Raw genomic sequence first — 26,593 nt, forward strand, 5'->3', positions numbered from 1 at the left:
CCCTAAGTGATCAGGGTGGTCGACCCCAAAAAAATTGTCTTATTTTTTGGACAGAACTTTTTATTTTTATTTTTTTATTATGCTGCATTAAAAAATACACACAACCCTAAATTTTCAACCTTCTACCACCAACCCATTTTTTTTAATGGCGGTTTTAATAATTCAATAATTTTCAACCCCGGTCGATAACTGATCAATTATCACTTGATCAATGGCTCGATCGATTCTGATGAAATTTTACGTGTAGATTCGGTAGGTCTGAGAATCGGTAGGAATCTATTTTTCATACCCCTAAGTGATACCGGTGGTTCAATCCAAAATTTTTTCTTATTTTTATTTTTTTATAATGTGGCATTAAAAAATACACACAACCCTAAATTTTCACCCTTCTACCACCAACCCATATTTTTAATAGCGGTTTTAGTAATTTCATAATTTGCAACCCCCATCGATCACTGATCAATGGCTCGATCGATTCTGATGAAATTTTACATGTGTATTCGGTACTTCTGAGAATCGGTCTTAATCTATTTTTCATACCCCTAAGTGATACGGGTGGTCCACCCCAAAAAATTTTTTCTTATTTTTTGGACAGAACTTTTTTTTATGATGTGGCATTACAAAATACACACAACCCTAAATTTTCGCCCTTCTAGAACCAACCCCTATTTTTAATAGCGATTTTAGAAATTTAATAATTTTCAACCCCTGTCGATAACTGATCAGTTATCACTTGATCAGTTATCCTCGCCAGGTGTCTACCGGTGATAGTCTTTCGCTATTGGACAGAAAAGCGACGACTCGAATATCCCTCTTTGAATCGACGTAACTAGACCGAGAAGTTTAACTAGGTAGCACGCGTCATTCGCCAAACCGACACTTAGGCCAAGCGCACACGCATCGATTTTTGTCGTACGGAAATATATCGTACAATCAAATTTTTTTAGTGGGACAAAGAAGTTCCTATGCTCTCCTTTGTTCCTCTAAAAGAATTTAATCACACAATATTTTGACGTACGATGAAAACCGATGCGCGTGCGCTTGGCCTTATTCGTAATGCTAACGAACACGTTTCGACACGAAATTTCCGCTACGATTGCATGCTCGTGGACGACCCGTGTATCGGATTCAATTGTTAAATCTGCGCCATCTACCGTAGAGACGCTAGAACGATTAGTGGCCGATACTGCCGGACTTCCCCCTAAGCCTTTTCTCACTACCTACAGAGTTTTCGGCCATTATTATTGTTTGTGTCACGAGCTCCCGGCAACAACGGCTGTTGCGTTACATGTATACGTCGTGTAACACGTATACGTTATTCTTACAGACTAGAGATAATGTATATGGCAAAACAACGTTTGCCGGGTCAGCTATAACCTATAAAGATTTTCAGAGGCGGAACGAAGTTCACCGATATAGCTAGTTCGTAGAAATCGTAGAAAGCCTGTATCTGGAAGTCTCAAGTTCCTGGGTGTTCCAAGCAAAATACACTCTAAGACAAAAAAAAAACCTATGCAAAACGGAAGAATCATCCAAACGGGTCGGAAATCGGTATGTGTGATGCACATGTACGGAAAAAAATTATTGCAATTTCAGAAAAATTTAATTAATTATTCGAAAGAGCTGCACAAATTGAGCAAGTGAATAGTGTGTTGCTCCACCTGTGGCCCTTGTGCAAACAGTTATTCGGCTTGGAAGTGACAGAGAGAGTTGTACGTTCTCCTGAGGAGTACCGTTCAAGTTCTGTCCAATTGGCACTTTAGATCATCAACATCCCGAGATGGTGTGATTGCCCTGTCCGTAATGCTCCAACGTTCTGAACTGGGGAGAGATCCGGCAAGCTTGCTGGCCAAGGTAGGGTTTGGCGAGCACGAAGACAGTAGAAACCATCACTGTGCGCGGCCGGTCGTCGTCTTGCTGAAATGTAAGCCCAGGATAGCTTTCCATGGAGGGCAGCAAAACGGGCTGCATAATATCGTCGATTCACCGCTGTGCTGTAAGGGTGCCCCGGATAACAACTAAAGGGATCCTGCCATGAAAATAAATGGCTTCCCAGACTTTTACTCCGTATGGCGGGCGACTAACAGGTTTGTACCCCACCCCTGTCCAAGGCGTCTCCATACACGTCGTCGCTGGGCATCGAGGCTCATTTCGAAGCAATACTCATCACTGAAGACAATTCTACTCCATTCAATAAGACTCCAGTCCGAATACGTGGAGACGCCGCATACAGTGTACCAGGTGTATCGGTATGAATGTGCGTCAAGATCCAAATGTGTCGATGGGGAACATTTGTTGTGAACGAACCTTAATTTTTTTTTGTTTGGTTGGTATGACATCTGTCAAACATATTTAGTATACATCAAGTCATGGAACAAACAACATCATATGTTTTCATCTAGTTAACAATGTCGAATTTTGTACCAGAAAGTCATGATTTGCGGAAAGCATTAATTTTTTGTTTTCATTTGAAAAAAAGTGCTGCAGAATCGCATCGAATGCCTGTCGAAGCATATGGTGATCATGCTCTATCAGAAGCAACACGCAAAAGATGGTTTCAACGGTTCAGAAATAATGATTTTGATATAAGATATGAAGAACGTGGAAGACCACCAAAAAAGTTGGAAGACGCCGAGTTGCAAGCAATATTGGATGAAGATGATACTTTGAGTCAGAATCAAATGGCAGCAATGCTAAATGTTGCACAACAAACAATTTCTGACAGTTTGAAAGCTATGGGAAAGATCCAAAAGTGTGGAAAATGGGTGCCACATGAATTGAATGAAAGACAGATGGAAAACTGAAAAACCATTTGTCAAATTTTGCTTCAAAGACATGAAAGAAAATCAGTTTTGCATCGAATTGTTACTGTCGATGAAAAATGGATTTATTTTAAGAATCCTAAACGGGAAAAATCATGGACTAATCCGGGACAACCATCAACATCGACTGCAAAACCAGATCGATTCGGCAAGAAGACAATGCTCTGTGTTTGGTGGGATCAGAAAGGTGTGACGTATCATGAACTTCTAAAACCCGGTGAAACTGAATACTAACGCTACAGACAGCAAATGATCAATTTAACTATGCATTGATCGAAAAAAGATCAGAATGGGCCAGAAGACACGGCAAAGTAGTTTTTTTGTACGACAATGCACCTGCACACAAAGCAAAACTGGTTCAGGATACAATCAAAACACTTGGCTGGGAGCTGCTACCCCACCCGCCGTATTCACCACACTTGACCCCTTCCGACTACCATTTATCTTCATCAATGGAACACGGATTGGCTGAGGAACACTTCGATTCCTACGAAGAAATCGAAACTTGGGTGTCTGAGTGGTTTGCTTCAAAAGACAAACATTTCTATTGGCGTGGTGTCCACAAATTGCCAGAATGGTGGTCACAATGGATAGAAAGCAATGGCCAGTACTTTGAATAAAACGTTTTTTCCTTTTCAATTCAAAATTAGTGTTTCATTTTCACAAAAAACGCTCGTTTCATACCGGTACACCCGGGATGTCTTCGTGCTTGCCAAACCGTACCTTGGCCGGCAACGTCGCCGGGTGTCTCCCCAATAGAGAACGTTCCCAGCGTTAAGGGGAGGGCCCTCCATCCAGCTCGGCATTTTGTCGATCTAACGAGCCTGGACACAATTTGCTACGATAACCCTCAGGAGGACACCTAACTACTCTCTCAATCAATGCCAAGCCTAAAAACTGCTTGCGTGAAGGCCAGAGGTGGACAAATGTGTTACTGATTTGCTCAGTTTGTTAAGTTCTTCCTCTTGAATATACGAGGTGCATTCAAGTTCTAAGGCCTCCGATTTTGTTTTCTCCGGACTGGAGAGATGGCAGCACCGTACGGCAGATGGAATTTTACCGCCAGCGGCGAGAATGAGAACTGTTTTAAATACTTAAAATGGCGACGTTTTCCTTACTTGAATAGCGTGTAATCATTCGTTTTCTGAATTTGCGTGGTGTGAAACCAATTGAAATTCATCAACAGTTGAAGGAGACATGTGGTGATGGAGTTATGGATGTGTCGAAAGTGCGTTCGTGGGTGTGACAGTTTAATGAAGGCAGAACATCATGTGACAACAAACCGAAACAACCTCGGGCTCGCACAAGCCGGTCTGACGACATGATCGAGAAAGTGGAGAGAATTGTTTTGGGGGATCGCCGAATGACTGTTGAACAGATAGCCTCCAGAGTTGCCATTTCTGTGGGTTCTGTGCACACAATCCTGCATGACGACCTGAAAATGCGAAAAGCGTCATCCAGGTGGGTGCCACGAATGCTGACGGACGACCACATGGCTGCCCGTGTGGCATGTTGCCAAGCAATGTTGACGCGCAACGACAGCATGAATGGGACTTTCTTTTCGTCGGTTGTGACAATGGATGAGACGTGGATGCCATTTTCAATCCAGAAACAAAGCGCCAGTCAGCTCAATGGAAGCACACAGATTCACCGCCACCAAAAAAATTTCGGGTAACCGCCAGTGCTGAAAAAATGATGGTGTCCAAGTTCTGGGACAGCGAGGGCGTAATCCTTACCCATTGCGTTCCGAAGAGCACTACGGTAACAGGTGCATCCTACGAAAATGTTTTGAAGAACAAATTCCTTCCTGCACTGCAACAAAAACGTCCGGGAAGAGCTGCGCGTGTGCTGTTTCACCAAGACAACGCACCCGCACGTCGAGCTAACGTTACGCAACAGTTTCTTCGTGATAACAACTTTGAAAAGACTCCTCATGCTCCCTGCTTACCTGACCTGGCTCGTAGTGACTTTTGGATTTTTCCAACAATGAAAGACACTCTCCGTGGCCGCACATTCACCAGCCGTGCTGCTATTGCCTCAGCGATTTTCCAGTGGTCAAAACAGACTCCTAAAGAAGCCTTCGCCGCTGCCATGGAATCATGGCGTCAGCGTTGTGAAAAATGTGTACATCTGCAGGGCGATTACGTCGAGAAGTAACGCCAGTTCCATCGATTTCGGGTGAGTAGTTAATTAGAAAAAAAATCGGAGGCCTTAGAACTTGAATGCACCTCGTATCATTCAGTTTTACCGAAATTGTAATCATTTGTTTGCTATACACCTACATCACGTCTACCGATTCCTCTCCCTTTCGGATAACTTCTTCATGTTGCGTACACTAAACATTTTCGTTGAGTGTATTCTATACCTTTATTTTTTTTTCAATTTTTAGTAGGTCTGAAATTTCACAAACATTTAAAACATTGCGAAAGAGGCACCCAAATGACTATTTATAATTACTTCGAACAATATTGTGGAATAATCACAATTTGAAAAAACACTTAAGAAAAGTTTTAAAATTCCGAAAACTCAAGCTATCTTTTAACTTGCGTAATTCGTCGGAAAATGAATGTTTGTTTTAAACTATAATTTATAAAAAATTTTAATAGAGACGCAGTGTTGAACATTTTTGAAACAGGATTACAAGGAGCCGAAATGAATGCAGTAGGCAACAAAAGTTACCGACTTAAGTTTACCTTACGCATCACACAGTTACATGCTTCATCTCAGACTCTAAAAGATACACAGAAAACACACTAAAATTATGTAACAGAAATAAATTACAGATGACACACAGGTTTTTGGCCTACGTAGAATACGTTGAAAACGAAAGAAACTATGCCTGTTGAACCTGCAAAACTTTTAAGGTAAACAGACAATTGAAGAAAAAAAATGGTTTTGAGCACTATGGGACTTAACTACTGAGGTCATCAGTGCCCTAGAACTTAGAACTACTTAAACCTAACTAACCTAAGGACATCACACACATCCATGCCCGAGGGAGGATTCAAACCTGCGACCGTAGCGGTCACGCGGTTCCAAACCGTCGCGCGTAGACCCGCACGGCCACAACGGCCGGCCTGACAATTGAAGAAACAAATGTTTTAAAATAGTATAAATTCCTGACGTTGCCCGAATGTGAGCTGTCTGTATCATAATGAACTCCGGGCAAACTCCAATCAGCCGAGATCGCTAGTAAACTGTTTTTTTAGATGACTGGTTTCAGTAAGATTACGTTAGGATTTTGGAATCTTCAGCTTTACACTTCGTAGAATCTTCTAAGAAGGTATCATAGACGTACCGAAATATGTCATCTAAATAAACACTTTACTAGCGATCTTGGCTGTCTGAGTTTTATCAGAGTTCATTTTAAAATAGTATGTACACCTGAATATTCAAAATAAAGGGCACATGCAATTTTATAGAATCTTTATATAAATGCTTCAAGTACAAAAGAGTTTGCAAAAGTTTAAACACATGGACATTCGAAGTAATACAATTCTAAAGCGTCAGTCTCTGTACTTAATCGGGTAATAATGTAACTAGAACCGGCCAAAATGTGAGCCCTTTTACAGTTCTGTTAAGAATAACTCGAGCATGTTCCCAGTACCAAAAATGCTGATCCATAATGTAAACAGAGGCCATAATTACGCACACTAGCGTAAGCTACACACAGCTCAGGCGAGAACCGAAGACAAATTTCAGTGCTAAGGCCTCAGAAAAATAACAGAGGTTTATGCGAATCTCACCCAAATCTTAACCATATGCTAAGAAAGGTGCCCGCCATTTACGAGGACTTGCTGAAAAGTAATTTTTTATTCTGTTGTCGATATCGGTTGCGGTGTTACATGTCACGCATATCACTCGGTCGACTTTCCGGTCTCGCTGATCCAAGTGCAACCCTCTGTCGCTAAATGGCTCCGAACTGTATAGTGTAACATGGCGGTGTGTAGCGTAACTACGTCGTTGTATGAAAAACATCAGTCTACTGACTGGTTTGATGCGGCCCGCCACGAATTCCTTTCCTGTGCTAACCTCTTTATCTCAGAGTAGCACATGCAACCTACGTCCTCAATTATTTGCTTGACGTATTCCAATCTCTGTCTTCCTCTACAGTTTTTGCCCTCTACAGCTCCCTCTACTACCATGGAAGTCATTCCCTCATGTCTTAGCAGATGTCCTATCATCCTGTCCCTTCTCCTTATCAGTGTTTTCCACATATTCCTTTCCTCTCCGATTCTGCGTAGAACCTCCTCATTCCTTACCTTATCAGTATACCTAATTTTCAACATTCGTCTATAGCACCACATCTCAAATGCTTCGATTCTCTTCTGTTCCGGTTTCCCCACAGTCCATGTTTCACTACCATACAATGCTGTACTCCAGACGTACATCCTCAGAAATTTCTTCCTCAAATTAAGGCCGGTATTTGATATTAGTAGACTTCTCTTGGCCAGAAATGCCTTTTTTGCCATAGCGAGTCTGCTTTTGATGTCTTCCTTGCTCCGTCCGTCATTGGTTATTTTACTGCCTAGGTAGCAGAATTCTTTAACTTCATTGACTTCGTGACCATCAATCCTGATGTTAAGTTTCTCGCTGTTCTCATTTCTATTACTTCTCATTACCTTATTCTTTCTCCGATTTACTCTCAAACCATACTGTGTACTCATTAGACTGTTCATTCCGTTCAGCAGATCATTTAATTCTTCTTCACTTTTACTCAGGATAGCAATGTCATCAGCGAATCGTATCATTGATATCCTTTCACCTTGTATTTTCATTCCACTCCTGAACCTTTCTTTTATTTCCATCATTGCTTCCTCGATGTACAGATTGAAGAGTAGGGGCGAAAGGCTACAGCCTTGTCTTACACCCTTCTTAATACGAGCACTTCGTTTTTGATCGTCCACTCTTATTATTCCCTCTTGGTTGTTGTACATATTGTATATGACCCGTCTCTCCCTATAGCTTACCCCTACTTTTTTCAGAATCTCGAACAGCTTGCACCATTTTATATTGTCGAACGCTTTTTCCAGGTCGATAAATCCTATGAAAGTGTCTTGATTTTTCTTTAGCCTTGCTTCCATTACTAGCCGTAACGTCAGAATTGCCTCTCTCGTCCCTTTACTTTTCCTAAAGCCAAACTGATCGTCACCTAGCGCATTCTCAATTTTCTTTTCCATTCTTCTGTATATTATTCTTGTAAGCAGCTTCGATGCATGAGCTGTTAAGCTGATTGTGCGATAATTCTCGCACTTGTCGGCTCTTGCCGTCTTCGGAATTGTGTGGATGATGCTTTTCCGAAAGTCAGATGGTATATCGCCAGACTCATATATACTACACACCAACGTGAATAGTCGTTTTGTTGCCACTTCCCCCAATGATTTTAGAAATTCTGATGGAATGTTATCTATCCCTTCTGCCTTATTTGACCGTAAGTCCTCCAAAGCTCTTTTAAATTCCGATTCTAATACTGGATCCCCTATCTCTTCTAAATCGACTCCTGTTTCTTCTTCTATCACATCAGACAAATCTTCACCCTCATAGAGGCTTTCAATGAATTCTTTCCACCTATCTGCTCTCTCCTCTGCATTTAACAGTGGAATTCCCGTTGCATTCTTAATGTTACCACCGTTGCTTTTAATGCCACCAAAGGTTGTTTTGACTTTACTGTATGCTGAGTCTGTCCTTCCGACAATCATATATTTTTCGATGTCTTCACATTTTTCCTGCAGCCATTTCGTCTTAGCTTCCCTGCACTTCCTATTTATTTCATTCCTCAGCGACTTGTATTTCTGTATTCCTGATTTTCCCGGAACATGTTTGTACTTCCTCCTTTCATCAATCAAGTATCTCATCTGTTACCCATGGTTTCTTAGCAGCTACCTTCTTTGTACCTATGTTTTCCTTCCCAACTTCTGTGATGGCCCTTTTTAGAGATATCCATTCCTCTTCAACTGTACTGCCTACTGCGCTATTCCTTATTGCTGTATCTATAGCGTTAGAAAACTTCAAACGTATCTCGTCATTCCTCAGTACTTCCGTATCCCACTTCTTTGCGTATTGATTCTTCCTGACTAATGTCTTGAACTTCAGCCTACTCTTCATCACTACTATATTGTGATCTGAGTCTATATCTGCTCCTGGGTACGCCTTACAATCCAGTATCTGATTTCGGAATCTCTGTCTGACCATGATGTAATCTAATTGAAATCTTCCCGTATCTCCCGGCCTTTTCCAAGTATACCTCCTCCTCTTGTGATTCTTGAACAGGGTATTCGCTATTACTAGCTGAAACTTGTTACAGAACTCAATTACTCTTTCTTCTCTTTCATTCCTTGTCCTAAGCCCATATTCTCCTGTAACCTTTTCTTCTACTCCTTCCCCTACAACTGCATTCCAGTCGCCCATGACTATTAGATTTTCGTCCCCCTTTACATACTGCATTACCCTTTCAATATCCTCATACACTTTCTCTATCTGTTCATCTTCAGCTTGCGACGTCGGCATGTATACCTGAACTATGTTGTCGGTGTTGGTCTGCTGTCGATTCTGATTAGAACAACCCGGTCACTGAACTGTTCACAGTAACACACCCTCTGCCCTACCTTCCTATTCATAACGAATCCTACACCTGTTATACCATTTTCTGCTGCTGTTGATATTACCCGATACTCATCTGACCATAAATCCTTGTCTTCCTTCCACTTCACTTCACTGACCCCTACTATATCTAGATTGAGCCTTTGCATTTCCCTTTTCAGATTTTCTAGTTTCCCTACCACGTTCAAGCTTCTGACATTCCACGCCCCGACTCGTAGAATGTTATCCTTTCGTAGATTATTCAATCTTTTTCTCATGGTAACCTCCCCCTTGGCAGTCTCCTCCCGGAGATCCGAATGGGGGACTATTCCGGAATCTTTTGCCAGTGGAGAGATCATCATGACACTTCTTCAATTACAGGCCACATGTCCTGTGGATACACGTTACGTGTCTTTAATGCAGTGGTTTCCATTGCCTTCTGCATCCTCATGTCGTTGATCATTACTGATTCTTCCGCCTTTAGGGGCAATTTCCCACCCCTAGGACAAGAGAGTGCCGTGAACACCTATCCGCTCCTCCGCCCTCTTTGACAAGGCCGTTGGCAGAATGAGGCTGACTTCTGCCGCCAATGCTGATTATTTATCAAAATTTAGGCAGTGGCGGGGATCGAACCCGGGACCGAAGACGTTTTGATTATGAATCAAAGACGCTACCCCCAGATCACCCATAATCACCATAACAAGGAAGGGGAGTTTAAAATTGGAAGTGCCAAACGAAAATTTTTTTCGTTTTCTTAATCTCATCAGTTCATTAAATGGTAAACTGCATATTAAAAATTCATAAAATGAAACAATAAACCGCAGATGTTACGTTATTGGTTTTTAATTTCAAAATTGCTCTGAGATGCTATCATTTATTATATTATTTATTATTAATTCCTTTCATTCCTTATGTGGAGCACAGGGCTGCAACAAAGGATCGCCATCTTGTATTGTCTTCTGCTAGTATCTTCATTTCTTCCCATTCTATTCCTTGCTGATGGCCTTCTGCTTCAACTGACCGTCTCCGTGTCACTTTGGGCCTGCCTCGTCTCCGTCGTCCTTGCGGGATCCAGTCAAGCGCAATATGTTCATTTGGTCTTCTAAGAGTATGTCCTAACCATCTCCACTTCTTACTTCTGATTTGCAGCCAATTGGCTTCTGGTTTGTTCTTTCCCAAAGAGTTTCGTTAGAGATGACATTTTGCCACCGTATCCCCAAGATGTTCCTCAGGCATCTGTTGTTGAATGTCTGCAGCTTATGAATTAACTGTTTTGTCACTTTCCATGGTTCACATCCATAAAGGAGCACAGATTTTACATTACATTTAAATATCCGCAATTTGGTCCTCAGTGATATTTCTTTCGATCTCCAGATAGAACGTAGAGTTGTGAAAGCTCCTCTTGCTTTGTTGATGCGGCTGTTAATGTCCTCTGTTGCACCGCCATCTGGTGTAATCATGCTTCCAAGGTAGCGAAACTTATCCACCTTTTCAATTATCTGGCTCCCAAACAGTGTTGTTATCATTTGTCCACATGTCTTTAGCTTTTTGGGCGTTAATTTTCAAGCCAACTTCCTTCGTTGCAGATTTCAGATCTTCTAGCTTCTCTTTCATGTAACTGAGGCTGTGGGATAGAAGGCAAAGGTCATCTGCAATCTAGGTCTTCTAGAAGTGTCCCATTGCTCCATTTTATTCCTCTCACTTTATGTATTGCTTGCGCCATTACAAGATTAAGTACATGTTAAAAAGCATCGGTGAGAGCATGCAGCCTTGTTTAGCTCCTGTTTTCACTGCTATTGGATCTGAAAGCAGACCTTGATGTTGAATCTGGCATGTGTAGTTTTCATACATGCACTTGACGAGGGCTATTATTTTCTTGGGGATTCGAAAAGTTCGCAGTGAACTACAAATTTTTGTTCTACTTATACTGTCAAATGCCATTTCAAACTCTACAAACAGCATGTAAAGTGGTGACTGGTATTCTTATGAATGTTCTGCTATCATTCTCAAGGTGTTTATCTGGTCAAGGCAAGAACGACCTTCCCTGAATCCTGCTTGTTCCCTTCTTATTTTCTTGTCTACATGTGCTTTTACCTTATTTAGGATTATTCGTGAAAGGATCTTACTTGAGATTGACAGCAGGGTGATGCCTTTCCAATGATCACAAACGGATAGGTCTCCTTTCTTAGGGAGCTCGATGAGCAGCCTCTGTTCCAGTCATTTGGTACTTGTTCATTCATCCATATGGCTGTCAGGAGTGGATGTAAAATTTCTGCTGTTGTAGAGGGATCTGCTTTAAGTAATTCTGGGTTGATGTTGTCCTGGCCTGGAGCTTTTCCGTTTTTTATTTGTTGTGCAGCTGGTGCAGTGGACATGGTATTACTGAGAATTAAATATCACAAAATGTGTTCAGGTAGGACCCACACCACAGAACCATGCTAGGGATGTATATATTACACTACTGGTCATTAAAATTGCTACACCACGAAGATGACGTCCTACAGACGCGAAATTTAACCGACAGGAAGAAGATGCTGTGATATGCAAATGATTAGCTTTTCAAAGCATTCGCACAAGGTTGGCGCCGGTGGCGACACCTACAACGTGCTGACAGCACAAACAGCAGTTGACGGCGTTGCCTGGTGAAACGTTGTTGTGATGCCCCGTGTAAGGAGGAGAAATGCGTACCATCACGTTTCCGACATTGATAAAGGTCGGATTGTAGCCTATCCCGATTGCGGTTTATCGTATCGCGACATTGCTGCTCGCGTTGGTCGAGATCCAATGACTGTTAGCAGAATATGGAATCGGTGGGTTCAGGAGGGTAATACGAAACGCCGTGCTGGATCCCAACGGCCTCGTATTACTAGCAGTCGAGATGGCAGGCATCGTATGCGCAAGTCTGTAACGGATCGCGCAACCACGTGTCAATCCCTGAGTCAACAGATGGGGACGATTGCAAGACGACAACCATCTGCACGAACAGTTCGACGACGTTTTCAGCAGCATGGACTATCGATTCGGAGACCATGGCTGCGGTTACCCTTGACGCTGCATCACAGACAGGAGCGCCTGCGATGGTGTACTCGACGACGAACCTGGGTGCACGAATGGCAAAACGTCATGAATCCAGGTTCTGTTTACAGCATCATGATGGTCGCATCCGTGCGACATCGCGGTGAACGCACATTGGAAGCGTGTATTCGTCATCACCATACTGGCGTATCACCCGGCGTGATGGTATGGGTTGCCATTGGTTACACGTCTCGGTCGCCTCTTGTTCACATTGACGGCACTTTGAACACTGGACGTTACATTTCAGATGTGTTACGACCCACGGCTCTACCCTTCATTCGATCCCTGTGATACCGTACATTTCAGCAGGATAATGCACGACCGTATGTTGCAAATCCTGTACGGGCCTTTCTGGATACACAAAATGTTCGACTGCTGCCCTGGCCTGCACATTCTGTACATCTCTCGCCAATTGAAAACGTCTGGTTAATGGTGGCCGACCAACTGACTCGTCACAATACGCCAGTCACTACTCTTGATGAACTGTGGTATGGTGTTGTAGTTGCATGGGCAGCTGTACCTGTACACGCCATCCAAGCTCTGACTCAATGCACAGGCGTATCAAGGCCGTTATTGCGGCCAGAGGTGGTTGTTCTGGGTATTAATTTCTCAGGATCTATCCACCCTAATTGCGTGAAAATGTAATCACATGTCAGTTCTAGTATAATATCTTTGTCCAATGAATACCCGTTTATCATCTGCATTTCTTCTTGGTGTAGCAATTTTAATGGCCAGTAGTGTATAAACATAGCCCCGATCCAGAATAGAACACACGTCTCTGTCATGTTTTTTGATTCAAGATTAAATCTGTTTCACCTACTTTCCTTCTGGTTTACCCTGTATGTATCAGGGATGAGAAAGATGGCTGGTAGTTCAGGAACTTGTCGGCGTGCGCCTGTCACACAGACGGGAGGCGGGCAGCGCAGAAAAACCTGTTCCCCTCTTGCCCGACTCTCGTCTCTCAAAATCCCATTCAGTGGTGAGAGGAAGCTTGGCAAGGGCCCGTGACAGAGCAGCAGGAAGTGCTTATGGAAATACCGCGGAACATAAAAAGGAGTGCTGCGACAGCTTTTACTGTCAACTGATAATGGCTCTCGTGATATATGACAAGCGGCCTCTCACACAACTGCGACTCCGAGTCTGCCGCACAACTGTATCATTCGCTGCCTCCGGGAACTGCGCTACAGCTAACAGAGTTCCGACCTATCGACCGAGAAAGAGGGTGGAGGAAATACAAGCTCTTACCTGTACTTTTTTCTTTCAAAATACGAAAATTAAATGTACGAGATCGTCATTAGTAGTCTGAAAAGCTCGTAAGGCTATTGCAGCAGACGCTGTGCTGAGAAATAGTTGTTGAGAAAGTATTCTATACGTTCCGCCATTTTCGAATTATTTAGCATTGGAGTTAGCCAACCAGGTCGCTGGGCGTGCAAATTCAAGCACCAACACGCGCTAAAATGCGGTAGTACACAGACATGTGTGGCTCCGTGAGTTACCACTTGTTCAAATGTTTCATTACCACTTAAAATATGCCTTTTCCGAAAGTGACCGGCTAACGATAGGTGAGCAAAACCAAGATTCAGTTTGAGGAAACCAAACGAAGTACTCTTTTGGCGACACCACCTCTGGCCGGCTCTTTGAATTTGCGCTCGCGACGACCTAATTGGTTAATTTCAATGTTAAATAACTCGGAAACAGCGCAACGTTTATAATTTTTTTCTTAACAGTTAATTTTCAGCACAGTCTGTAGCCCCCTTACAAACTTTACAGACTGTTTGTGACCACTGTACTGTTTTGTTATAACTAATACGATAAAAACACATTATTGACTTAAACATAATTAAAAAAACAGTAACACGATCGTCACAGTCTGATGATTACGTAAATAAAAAAATGAATTCTTTACTCTGTTCGGATCTCAGAAGTCGCAAGATTCTAATTTTCCCGAATCTTTGAAGGTGGTCAGTATACAAAGCCCCTCCGTCATCAGGCCACAAGTGGCCCATCGGGACCATCCGACCGCCGTGTCACCCTCAGATGAGGATGCGGATAGGAAGGGCGTGTGGTCAGCACACCGCTCTCCCGGACGTTATGATGGTTTTCTATGACCGGAGCCGCTACTATTCGGTCGAGTAGCTCCTCAATTGGCATCACGAGACTCATCCACCCTGAAAAATGGCAACAGGGCAAGGCGGCCCGTGTAGACACCCACCCAAGTGCCGGCCATGCCCGACAGCGCTTAACTTCGGTGATGTGACTGGAACTGGTGTATCCATTGCGACAAGGCCGTTGGCGGTCAGTATTCAAGGTGATTTTAAAAAAATAAAAACGTTTACAAACTGGCATGCGACACTGGGTGTTGTGACTTGGCAAGACAGCCAAGCCACTATGATTGGTAGCCGAACGGCACGCGTTAAGCTCACGCAGGCTGGCGTGAGGTCTGGAACATTTAAGGAAGTTAGACTTTAGCAAAAAAGGTCGTAGCTGTTGGAATACTTAACTTTATTCCATAATTGGTGAACATCGGTCTGACGGTACATGCATCACAAGACAAATAGCAAATGATAATGGCGCCTTGCTAGGTCGTAGCAAATGACGTAGCTGAAGGCTATGCTAACTATCGTCTCGGCAAATGAGAGCGTAATTTGTCATTGAACCATCTCTAGCAAAGTCGGCTGTACCACTGGGGCGAGTGCTAGGAAGTCTCTGTAGACCTGCCGTGTGGCGGCGCTCGGTCTGCAATCACTGATAGTGGCGACACGCGGGTCCGGCGTATACTAACGGACAGCGGCCGATTTGAAGGCTACCACCTAGCATGTGTGGTGTCTGGCGGTGACACCACACTGGGCATTCAACATGGATCAGTAATCACTTAGGAACCGGCGGTCGCAAAGGCCATCCAGGGCTACTAAATGATGTTGTAGTTGTTTAGTCACATGCTACAATTGTACACAAACTACAGGAGATTCTATAAGTTCTGTCCAGATGCATGGAGACACGCCTGATGTCGACGCTGCATTGAAATGCATACCCTATCAGAGACACCTGGGCTATCTCAAAGACATTCTTCTGCCACAACAATCCTGCCCACTAGATCCTCCGGCAACATAACAGGTGTTTCATACACAAGACCCTTCAGATACCCCACAGCTAAAGTTCCATTGGGTACCGATGTGGTGGTCGTGGCGGCGATGCGACTGGCCCACCGCGACCAACCAGCGGCCGGGAAAGGTTTTCTGCAAAAAATGGCTCTGAGCACTATGGGACTCAACATCTTAGGCCATAAGTCCCCTAGAACTTAGAACTACTTAAACCTAACTAACCTAAGGACATCACACACACCCATGCCCGAGGCAGGATTCGAACCTGCGACCGTAGCAGTCCCACGGTTCCGGACTGCAGCGCCAGAACCGCTAGACCACCGCGGCCGGCTGGTTTTCTGCAGATGTGCCCTCACTCGTCTGCTGAAACGCGGGTGGGGGGTCTCCGTCGTGCTGAAATCGAATGCTGCGACGAGTAGGCGTGGGAACATCATTCAGCTTGTCCGGTAGAATCTCTCGCAGGAATATGAGATACAGGCAACCATCAAGTTGGTCCGGGAGAATGGGCGGCCTAATTAAACAGTCGCTGACGTTGCCAGCCCATACGTGACCGTAGCGCCCTGTCGTGGCGGTTCTTATGTGATTATTGTCCTTGTTGTATGACTGATATGTCATGTAAATTTGTAAACGTCTTTTTGAATTATCCTGCATACATTTTTCGGTACCGATTGATATTAAACTGCTTTTAAAACAGCAATTTACTTTTCATTAAAAACTACACTGTCCTGTGTGAATTAGTTTTAGGTGTCAAAGAGAGAGGAATCAGATACATTCCCAACAAAAGTGGTTTTGGTTTATGTTCCAAACGGAAAACGAATATGTGTTGTGTGTAGAAATGAACATGATACTTTCTTTTGTTGCATCGGGGTTTATTCCTTAAGACAAGACAGTTGTAAAACAGAAATGGGTGATACGATATGTACAATGGTTGGACAAAATAGAACGAACACCCACGTGATGAGGTGTAAGACCATTTTTGACGTATACTTCTTGAACAGAAATCTCCAATGTTATTGAGTCTGTACAATGAGAGAGCAGTAACCAAAAACCAGGGAGAGATTTGGAAAGGGAATTAAAGTTCAGGGAGAAGAAATTAAAAATTTAATGTTTCCTGACGATATTGTAATTCACTGTAATGGATGTAAACCAATAAAACTAGGTGATGCATAGAGAATTACATTAGGAGCTCTCACGCTAAAAGTAGTCGATGAGTTTTGCTGTTTGGGTAGCAGAGTAACAGATGAGGGCCAACGGCGAGAGGATATAAAATGCAAACTGTCTACAGTAAGGAAAGCATTTCTGACAGAGAAGGAATTTCTTAACATATAATGTAAATTTAAGTGTTAGGAATTCTTTTCTGAAGATATTTCTGTGGAGTATAGCCTAGTACGGTTCTGAAACGTATCCGATAAACAGTTCGGGGCGGACAAAAAGTGAATAATAGCTTCTGAAATGTGGTGCTGCAGGATTGCTGAAGATTAGTTAGATCGAGAGGTGCTGAATCTTCTTCTTCGTATGCCTTTTTTTCCCGTACCTGCACAGAGTCAGCGTGGTTAATATTGTATTTGACCTAGTTAATGTTAGTGGCTGGCGGGATGCCCTTCTTGTCGCCACCGCTATACCCCCACGAAGTGTTTTCTGTACTCAGCCCTCTGCGTGTTGTATTATCCAAGCGAAAGAGAACAAATGTTCTCGAAATGTTTGCGAATCTAGCAGCTGAACCGGAAGATGGGTACCGAGGCGGTATTCGCGTAGTCGGTTGTCTGAAACAGCCCGAAAACTCATCCAGGTTGAGCGTGCATTGGCCCTCCTCGTTAATCCGCCAGGTGGATTCTGTCAGGGGACAGTGAGCCTTCTCTAATCCTGAAAACGCCATGCTGACATGCGCGGGCAACCAGGCGGGTGAGAGGCTCTGAATCTAATTGGGGAAAATGAAATTTATGACAGTTCGACAAACAAAAAGAATCGGTTGATAGGACACATGCGTAGGGGTCAAGAAATCGTCAATTTGTAATCAACGAAAGTGTGGCGAGTGAAAATTGTTGAGCCTTTAATGCAACAATCGGGTTCAGATGAATGTAGGCTGCGTTAGACACACAGGCATGAAATGGCTTGCACAGGATAAACTACCTTGGAGAGCTGCACCAAACAAGTCTCAAGCTGAAGACCACAACAACAGCAACAACAACAGTAGTACTACCCAAACACCATATTACTGCAATTGGCCTCCCTTGACCGTGATAGGAAATTCGCAGAGACACTACAGTATGCAAAAGCTACATCAGTTTTTTCGAGTGTCGTATGCACTGTGGAAGACTTAATGGCTTGACGAACATGTTGTCTGGTCGTTAAAAAAACATAGCACCGTTTGATCTGCTTCAAGGGCACCCACACCCCCTAGTGCAATCATATTGTGATGGACTAACATATTCAGTTTCCACAACATTCATAATAATACTGAAGAGAGTGTCAGTAGGTGTACAAGAGAAATTGCAGAAAATGCTCCTGGTTTTACTTCAAATCAAATGGCTCTAAGCACTATGGGACTTAACATCTGAGGTCATCAGTCCCCTAGACTTAGAACTACTTAAACCTAACTAACCTAAGGACATCACACACATCCATGCCCGAGGCAGGATTCGAACCTGCGACCGTAGCCGCAGCGCGGTTCCAGGCTGAAGCACCGAGAACCGCTCGGCTACAGCGACCGGCCCTGATTTTACTTTTGAGGTTGACATACAAATTCCCCTAAAACCTAAACAAACTTAAATGTGTGAAGATGTCTACTTCATAATACGACGTATACCAATACTTTAGTGAAGTGCAGTGCACTGTTTTGGTCGAACATTTCCTTCAAAAATTTTTGCGACAATTGACTTATACTAAAGAAATAAATTCCGCTTAACTTTTATTTGATATGTTTGCTTCAAGACAATTACCAACGATTCAGACACATCGTTAACGGTTAGCAGTCCTCTCTCTTTAAAAGAAGCAATTTTGAATGCTAGAGTTGAGATAATAGGTGATTATATTGTAACGGTATGCCTCTATCATTACTGCAGTATAACTAAGAGGAACACGCGGAAAGTAAGCAAATGATAACCGTCTCCATATTAGGTGTCTCCTATATGCCGACAACACGAGTTGCGCGTTTAACGATCACCGCGTATACGCAGAGAAGATTACGTTGTCGCGTTTGCCTAATTATCCATAGCGACTTCTAGGTATTTGGTGACAAAGCGTAATTGGCCGTACTTAGCAAGATTTTCGTGTAATCTGCTAACGTAACTATAGGGAAAGAGGACACGGTACCGTCGTGTTAGGTAATTACTTCACAGTCTGAACTGTTACAGGAGTTGCCCAAAATGGGAAGATGTCGATGGGTGGTAATTTAGCGCCAAATTACCATGTGTTTTGTGCTGCATCTAACCTGACGAAGAATTCTTAGTATCGTGTTGTACTTTTGGTCTTCAGAACGACACTTGTGTGATACAGCTCTCCATGTTAGTCCATTCTACATCTAAATCTACACGGTTAGTTTGCAATTCACAATTAAGTCCTTGGCATCGAACCACATTGAAGCTATTTCTCTAGCATTCCACTCTCAAAAAGCACAAGGGAAAAATGAACATTTAAATCTTCCGTGCGTGCTCTGATTTCTCTTCTTTTCCTATCATGACCATTCCTCTCTATGTAAATGGGCACCAGTAAGATATTTTCACACTGTGAGGAGAAAGCTCGTCACGGAATTTTCATGAGAAGATCCTGCCGCAACGAAAAACGCCTCTGCCTTAATGATTCCACCCCAGTTTGCGCATCATATCCGTGGCACTCTCTCCCCTAATTCACAAAAGTACAAAGCGAACTGCCCTTCGCTGAAGTTTTTCTGTGTCCCTCCGTCTATTCTGTCTGAGGCGGATCCCACACCGCGCAGCAGTATTCAAGAAGAGGGTGGACAAGCGTAGCATAAGCAGGATCTTTAGTAATCCTGTTGCTTCTTCTAAGTGTTTTGCCAATAAATCGCAGTCCTTGATTTGCTTTATCCACAACATTATCTATGTGATCGCTCCAATTGAAGTCATGCGTAATTGTAATCCCTAAGAATTTTTAGCTGAATTTACATCCTTTAAATTTGTGTCATTTATAGTGTAATCTAATTTTATCGGATTCCTTTTACTACTAATGTGGGCTTTCATTATTTAGTCTCACTTGCCACTTTCCGTACCACACAGATATCTTGTATAACTCGTTTTACATTCGGATTTGATCATCTGATGACTTTGCTAGACGATAAATGACAGCTTGATCTGAAAACAATCTAAGACGTCTGCTCAGATAGTCTCCAAAATCGTTTATCTAGATCAGGAACAGCAGAAGGCACTATAACACTTCCTTGGGGAACGCTACATTTTACTTCTGTTTTACTCAGTGACTTTTCGTGAGTTACTACGAACTGTTACCCTTCTGACAGGAAATCACGAGTGTAGTCGCACGACTGACACGATACTCCATAGGCACCCAATTTTATTAGACGTCGATTGTGGGAAAGCTACAAATTTGAACTCAGTTTGACATCCCCTTCCGATAGCACTCACTACTCCGTGAGAATAAAGAAATAGTTGTTTTTCACAATGACGGTATTTTCTGAATCAGTGTTGGCTGTTTGTCAATAAATCGTTTTCTTCGAGGTAACGTTCGGACATAGCATTATGTTCCAAAATCCTATTGCAAATCGACGTTAGGGATATGGGTTTGTAATTAAATGGATTATTCCTATTTCCCTTCTTGAGTATTGCCGTCACTTGTGCTCCTTTCCAGTCTTTACGTAAGGATCTTTCTACGAGCGAGGGGTTGTGTATGATTGCTAAGTATGCGGCTATTATATCAGCATACTCTGAAAGGAACATGACTAGTATACGATCTGTACCAGACGCCTTGGCTTTATTAAATGATCTAAAGTGCTTTGCTAGAACGAAGATATCTACTTTCAAATTACTCATGTTACAGTTGTTCTTGATTCGAATTCTGGAGTATTTAGTTCGTCTTCTGTTGTGAAGGAACTTCGGAAAACCATGTTTAGTTATTCTGCTTTCAGCACTAACATTACCATTGTTATGGCGCACTGAGGGTACTGATTGTGTCTTTTCGCTTGTGTACTTTACATACGACGATAATCTCTTTAAATTTTCTGCCAGATTTCGAGACAGAGTCTCGTTGTGGAAAGTATTCAAAGCATCTCGCATTAAAGTTCGCGCTAAATTTGGAGCTTCCGTAAAACATAGCCAATCTTGGGAATTTTCTTTTCCTTTAAATTTGACATGTTTTTTTCGTTGCTTCTGCAACAGTGTTCTCATCTCTTTTGTGTACTATGCGGGATCAGTACCATCTCTTATCAGTTTATTTAGTATATGTCTCTCAATAGCCATCGATACTATTTCTTTGAATTTAAACTTACTGGTCTACATTTACATGGTCAGATTGTAAAGTGTACATACTGTCCCTTAGGAAGGCGTACCCCCCCCCCCCCCCCCAGAACCGTGGACGTTGCCGTTGGTGGGGAGGCTTGCGTGCCGCAGCGACACAGATGGCCGTACCGTAGGTGCAACCACAACGGAGGGGTATCTGTTGAGAGGCCAGACAAACGTGTGGTTTCTGAAGAGGGGCAGCAGCCTTTTCAGTAGTTGCAGGGGCAACAGTCTGGATGATTGACTGATCTGGCCTTGTAACATTAACTAAAACGGCCTTGCTGTGCTGGTACTGCGAACGGCTGAAAGCAAAGGGAAACTACAGCCGTAGTGAAAGGAGACGAAAATTTAATAGTGATGGGTGACTGGAATTCGGTAGTAGGAAAAGGAAGAGAAGGGGACGTAGTAGGTGAATATGGATTGGGGGTAAGAAATGAAAGAGGAAGCTGCCTGGTAGAATTTTGCACAGAGCACAACTTAATCATAGTTAACACTTGGTTCAAGAATCATAAAAGAAGGTTGTATACATGAAAGAAGCCGGGAGATACTGACAGGTTTCAGATAGATTATATAATGGTAAGACAGAGATTTAGGAACCAGGTTTTAAATTGTAAGACATTTCCAGGGGCAAATGTGGACTCTGACCACAATCTATTGGCTATGAACTGTAGATTAAAACTGAAGAAACTGCAAAAAGGTGGGAATTTAAGGAGATGGGACCTGGATAAAGTGACTAAACCAGAGGTTGTACAGAGTTTCAGGGAGAGCATAAGGGAACAATTGACAGGAATGGGGGAAAGAAATACATTAGAAAAAGAATGAGTAGGTTTGAGGGATGAAGTAGTGAAGGCAGGTGAGGATCAAGTAGGTAAAAAGACGAGGGCTAGTAGAAATCCTAGGGTAACAGAAGAAATATTGAATTTAATTGATGAAAGGAGAAAATATAAAAATGCAGTAAATGAAGCAGGCAAAAAGGAATACAAACGTCTCAAAAATGGGATCGACAGGAAGTGCAAAATGGCTAAGCAGGGATGGCTACAGGACAAATGTAAGGATGTAGAAGCTTATCTCACTAGGGGTAAGATAGATACTGCCTACAGGAAAATTAAAGAGACCTTTGGAGAAAAGAGAACCTCTTGTATGAATATCAAGAGCTCAGATGGAATCCCAGTTCTAAGAAATGAAGGGAAAGCAGAAAGTTGGCAGGAGTATATAGAGGGTCTATACAAGGGCGATGTATTTGAGGACAAAATTATGGAAATGAAAGAGGATGTAGATGAAGATGAAATGGGAGATATGATACTGCGTGAAGAGTTTGACGGAGCACTGAAATACCTGAGTCGAAACAAAGCCCCGAGAGTAGATAACATTCCATTAGAACTACTGACAGCCTTGGGAGAGCCAGTCCTGACAAAACTCTACCATCTGGTGAGCAAGATGTATGATACAGGCGAAATATCCTTAGACTTCAAGAAGAATATCATAATTCCAATCTCAAAGAAAGCAGGCGTTGACAGATGTGAAAATTACCGAACTATCAGTTTCATTAGTCACGGCTGCAAAATACTAACGCGAATTTTTTTACAGAAGAATAGAAAAACTAGTAGAAGCCGACCTCGGGGAAGATCAGTTTGGATTCCGTAGAAATATTGGAACACATGAGGCAATACTGACCCTACGACTTATCTTGGAACGAAAGGCAAACCTACGTTTCTAGGTGTTGTTGACTTAGAGAAAGCTTTTGACAATGTTGACTTGGAAGGAAAGGCAAACCTACGTTTCTAGGTGTTGTTGACTTAGAGAAAGCTTTTGACAATGTTGACTGTAATACTGTATTTCAGATTCTGAAGGTGGCAGGGGTAAAATACAGGGAGCGAAAGGCTACTTACAATTTGTACAGAAACCAAATGGCAGTTATAAGAGTCGAGGGACATGAAAGGGAAGCAGTGGTTGGGAAGGGAGTGAGACAGGGTTGTAGCCTCTCCCCGATGTTATTCAATCTGTATATTGAGCAAGCAGTGAGGGAAAAAAAATAAAATTTCGGAGTAGGTATTAAAATCCATGGAGAAGAAATGAAAACCATGAGGTTCGCCGATGACATAGTAATTCTGTCAGAGACAGCAAAGGACTTGGAAGAGCAGTTGAACGGAATGGATAGTGTCTTGAAAGGAGGATATAAGATGAACATTAACAAAAGCAAAACGAGGATAATGGAATGTGTAAGGTGTCAGGCAAATCCAACACCTTCCATGAAAACCCTGACATGATAAGGAAATCCAGTAGTATGTCACATAGCTCCGAATAAATCGTGACATTAAATTAACCAAAGTAATACGAGTAACGAGTGAGCAAATGGAATACCACAGACTAACACAAGAATGCCTAAATGCATGTCATACCTTCCTACCGTGAGACAGACGCAGTTCCGAGGGGAGAAACGAGAACAGAAGCCGAGAGCAGAACCGTGTTAAGCTGGAAGGCCCTACGATAAGGGACGGACACCCACGTCGCCAGCTAACCGCTAGGACCACCCCAGCCGCAAGTTTTAGCGTGAGACTTTTTCGCGTCTCCGTTACGTCAGGACCACCCCCCAGCCCATGTTAAAAGATAGAGCCCTCCAGAAGAACAGTACAGATCTTACGATAACCCTTAAAATACCACACCAGCTGCAAGTCTTAGCGTGAGACTTTTTCGCGCCTCTGTTAGGTTGCAAACTTAAAAAACATTGCCCCACCACGAAAAGTATAACGTTTCTCATTGGATAGACAGAATTTTTGTAGGCGGACCTTAAGGTTAACATTGAGACCCTGACTGGTCAGATGAAAACACAGCCAGATAGTTTTTTTAAACCAACTTCGGTAAATTGTAGTAAGGAGAAGTTAGGAGAGAGTTGCTTCCGAGACGGCGAGGTGAGCGGAACTGTGCTGTCCGCCGCCCCCTGACGAACACTGACAAGGTAATGAACGCACGCAATGCCGCATAACAGCACATAAAGCTTCACTCAGAACTGCAGAAGTCTCATTTGTTACACCCCCATTTTGCGTAATACTAGTGTAGACCGTCAGTTAAAGCTCATGGTGTTCACATTTGCCACTTGAAATAAAAATCTGAAACGTGATGATTTTTCAGTTATATAGTTATTGAGAAGCCACATAAGCCACTGTAATTTACGACAAGTTAGATAAGTAAATAAAGATACTTGAGGGTCACTGAAGACCATTTTGATAGTATTCTCTTTTGTGAAACTTAATTTAAACCTAGATTATAGATGTGATATGGCATAGGTCATCCATTGTAGAACTTGGAAACCCATTCAGGGAATATTCGTTCACATTTTTGTTGAACGCAGTTGGTTTTTACCATCCTGTATTAAATCATTTCCTTTAATCAATAGTGCAATTTATAAACAATGTTTTGTGAGTAGAATAAAATTTCCAATGGTAAAGTTAACTGCTTTTTCGGCATTATTATACCAGCTAACTAAAAATAGGAAAGCCTTGAACCCCTTTCACTAAATTTAGTTAGTATTAAGATTCTTTTACAGGGAGTGCAGTGGAGCTGACGCTGAAATCATTAAGTATTTGGTTATATCATCGCTAGTCTCACTGAACTCTTCTGAACTCTACATGTCATGTGTGGTCTGACGTCTCCTTACCAGCAACAGGTCCCAGGTTCAAACTAGTCAATTCTCTAAAAAACACGCTCAGAGTTTCGTTGCGCGAAAGTGGTAGGAGACACGACATATAACAACAGACACCACGCAGAAAGTTAAAAATATAGTCGAATTAAGTCGGGTGATGCTGTGGGAATTAGATAAGGAAATGAGATACTTAAAGTAGTAAAGGAGTTTTGCAATTTGGCGAGCAAAATAACTGATGATGGTCGAAGTAGAGAGGATATAAAATGTAGACTGGCAATGGCAAGAGAAATTTGTTAACATCGAGTATAGATTTACGTGTCAGGAAGTCATTTCTGAAAGTAATTGTATAGAGTGTAGCCATATATGGAAGTGAAACATGGACGATAAATAGTTTGGACAAGAAGAGAATAGAAGCTTTCGAAATGTGGTGCTACAGAAGAATGCTGAAGATTAGATGGGTAGATCACATAACTAATGTGGAGGTATTGAATGGGATTGGGGAGAAGAGAAGTTTGTGGCACAACTTGACCAGAAGAAGGGATCGGTTGGTAGGACATGTTCTGAGGCATCAAGGGATCACCAATTTAGTATTGGAAGGTAGTGTGGAGGGTAAAAATCGTAGGGGGAGACCAAGAGATGAATACACTAAGCAGATTCAGAAGGATGTAGGTTGCAGTAGGTACTGGGAGATGAAGAAGCTTGCACAGGATAGAGTAGCATGGATTGCTGCATCAGACCAGTCTCAGGACTGAAGACCACAACAACAACAGGAAGGCGTCAAGCGAATTTTTGTCTGCTTTTTTTTTAAAAAAAATAGACGTATTTTGTTCTTATTTCGGTGGGTTCGGATGTTACGGTATTCAGTCTCTGTATAACAAGTTTGTGTTCACTAATCCCAGTATCCGACATCCTGCCCAAATCTCTTCATGTTTATGCAACTACTGTAACCTACAGCCATTCGAACCTGCTTATTCCATTCAAGTCTCCGAGTCATCTGGACGCAATTTTTACCCACCCCCTAACCCCAGCCACTTTCTTTCATTACCAAATTGATGATTCCTCGATGCCTCATGTCCAATTAACTGATCTCTTCTTTTAGTCATGTCGACCCATAAATTTCTTTCTCCACAATTCTATTCGGTGCTCGTCCTCTTTCGATATGAACAGTAATAGGCAGAGAATGGGAAGGGAAATGTTGAGCAAAATGTTATTATGTGCGGCAGAGGTGGCTTCTTGATAGTTGTTTCTGTTCGAAGCGCACAGTGGCCGCGTATTTACCTCCTTGGTGGCGGGAAGCCACGACGCTAGATGCCTATAGCCGTCATCTCTATTGCAATTTCTTTTTTTCTTGCAAACCTCAACCGCTTCCTGAACTTCCCTTCTATAAAAGTTGCAGTCTTTTACTAGCACTCACGTACTGTTGAAATCTACGGAGTGAGCAAGAACTCCATCGACAAACTTCAAATGTTGTTCAGAAATACCTTATGAGTACCCTGGTATAAGGGACAAACCGTCTCCGGCGGCTGGTTTAAGAGTATTAATATAATTATCATTTATTCAGTTTGTTACCTCAGTTACCCTTGCCTCTTAAAACATGCCTTTACAACAGTGAAAAAGTCTGTAATACGTTATCGCCAAAACGTATATCACAAGGGACAGGATTTCGATTCTCGTATGCGACTATGTGCATCTGACGCGTGTGGCATCGCTGTGGCGAGAGCTCAGCTTGCTTTGTTATGTGTACTGTGTTCAAACATTGAGTTACCTCCAAGAAAACTATTAATCCCGAATTTAGAAAATGTCGTTCTTATGAAACACAACTGCTCTTTTTTCTCACGTAGTGATGAGTCATATCGATAGGGGTGTCAAATTGATTCCATATTTTTTAGATTCCCGGAAGGGTTTTGACAC

At 42.6% G+C, this 26,593-nt stretch overlaps 1 protein-coding gene across 1 annotated transcript in view; it reads left to right on the forward strand.

Moving 5' to 3' along the window:
* Nucleotides 1-26,593, forward strand: part of LOC126095461 (leucine-rich repeat-containing G-protein coupled receptor 5-like) — a 1,115,085-nt gene that overhangs the window by 492,219 nt on the left and 596,273 nt on the right. The gene's annotated exons all lie outside the window — the stretch shown is intronic.

This window comes from Schistocerca cancellata, chromosome 8, assembly GCF_023864275.1.
Source record: "Schistocerca cancellata isolate TAMUIC-IGC-003103 chromosome 8, iqSchCanc2.1, whole genome shotgun sequence".
Taxonomy (NCBI): Eukaryota; Metazoa; Arthropoda; class Insecta; order Orthoptera; family Acrididae; genus Schistocerca; species Schistocerca cancellata.